Source organism: Elephantulus edwardii, unplaced genomic scaffold (genome assembly GCF_000299155.1).
Source record: "Elephantulus edwardii isolate Elephantulus edwardi_28Jun2011 unplaced genomic scaffold, EleEdw1.0 scaffold00034, whole genome shotgun sequence".
NCBI classification, from domain to species: Eukaryota; Metazoa; Chordata; class Mammalia; order Macroscelidea; family Macroscelididae; genus Elephantulus; species Elephantulus edwardii.
Genome location: NW_006399784.1, coordinates 13,704,511 through 13,706,295, shown reverse-complemented (window position 1 = coordinate 13,706,295; position 1,785 = coordinate 13,704,511). Strand labels below are relative to the sequence as shown.

General features: G+C 37.7%; 1 protein-coding gene across 1 annotated transcript in view; it reads left to right on the top strand.

The window, feature by feature from the left end:
• TDO2 (tryptophan 2,3-dioxygenase) overlaps positions 1–1,785 on the top strand; it is a 29,236-nt gene that overhangs the window by 9,714 nt on the left and 17,737 nt on the right. The gene's annotated exons all lie outside the window — the stretch shown is intronic.

The following is a 1,785-nucleotide window of genomic DNA, read 5'->3' as shown; positions in this document are numbered from 1 at the left end:
CTTCTGGCAGTTCTCTGTTAATATGCTTTTCCAGTAGTTTTTTGATAACTTTCAGCAGAATTTTGGTTGCATGTAATATTAATGATGTTCAATAATATCCACACTCTATCAGGTCACCTTTCTTTGGAATAGGAATAAATACAGAACTCTTCCAGTCAATTGGCCAGGTGGTTGGCCTCCAGATTTCTTGGCACAACTTGGTGAGCACATCCAGGGCAACATCTGTTTGTTGAAATATATCAATTGACATTCCATTGATTCCTGGGGCCTTGTTTTGTGCTGATTTTTTCAGAGCAACTTGAACTTCTTCCTTCATCACCACAGGCTCTTGCTCATACGTTGTATTTTCCTGTGTCTGCCAATTCCTCTTGGTACAATGACTCTGTATACTCCTTCCATCTTCTTTTAATGCTTGCTGGATCACTTAATATTCTGCCCAAAGCATCCTTAAGTATTGCACCTTGAGGCTTCTTCAGTTCCTTCAGGTTAAGAAATGCTTAGTGAGTTCAGCCCTTTTGATTTTCTGACTCCACCTCTTTGCATATTTCATTTATAATACTTTACTTTGTCTTCCCATGCTGCCCTTTGAAATCTTCTGCTCAACTCCTTAATATATTGATTTCTGTCCTTTGCTTTGGCTTCTCAGAGCTCTAGTACAATAGTTAGTCTTTTCTGTCATCTAGCTTTTTTTCTTCCTCCTCTGTATAACGACTCCCTGTACTCTTCCTGGAGGATATTCTTGATACCCTCCCACAGCTGATGTGGTCTCAGCTCATTAGTGTTCAAGACCTCAAACCTGTTCCTAAGATAGTTTTGAAATTGAGGTGGAATGGACTCAAGGTTAAATTCTGTGGTTCTTGTGGAGTCGATTTAATTTCTCTTGGCTTCAGCTTGAACTTGCCTATGAGTAGTTGGTGGTCTCTTCCACAATCAGCACCTGAGCTAGTTTTTACAGCTGATATTGAGCTTCTCCAGAGTCTTTCCACAGATTTAATCGACCCCATTCCTATGCATACCATCAAGTGAAGTCCATGTGTATAGCCTGTGCTTATGTTTCTGATAAAACCCATCTGAAATGAATAAATAGCTGATAGAGCAAAAAAATCAATCATTCTATCTCCAGCTTCACTTCTGTCACCAAGTACATATTTTCCAACTGCTGATACTTCTTCTTTGTTCCTAACTTTTGCATTCCAGTCACCCATTATTTTAATGCATCTTGACTGTGTGTTCGATCTATCTCTTACTGCAAAAGTTGGTCGAAATCTTCTATTTCCTCATCTTTGACTCTGATTGTTGGTGCATATATTTGAATGTTAGTGGTATTCACTGCACTTCCTTGTATACATATGGACATTATCCTATCACAATAATGTATTTCAAGATGGATCTAATGATATTACTTATGCCTTATTGAATAATATTTAATTTTTTCTCATTTTGGAATAAAGTAATTGTACAATATACACTTTATCTTGGAAAGTATTTAGTGTGTGAGCATGTGTGAATGTATTTGTGTATTTATCATAAATACATACAATTCAAATAATTTCCACTTAGTCAATCAACTTAAAGCTGACTCTCTATTGACTTTTTGAGACTGGGAATTGAATAGTAGGAGATGACCCATCTTTCTCCTTCAGAGCTACCCATGAATTCCCACAACTGGAGAGATGTGACCTCTCAGTTAGCAACACAACTCCCTGTGGATTATGCCACCCAAACACCTTTTATATAGTGTTATGGATTGTTGTTGTTGTTGTTATGTGCCGTCGAGTCGTTTGC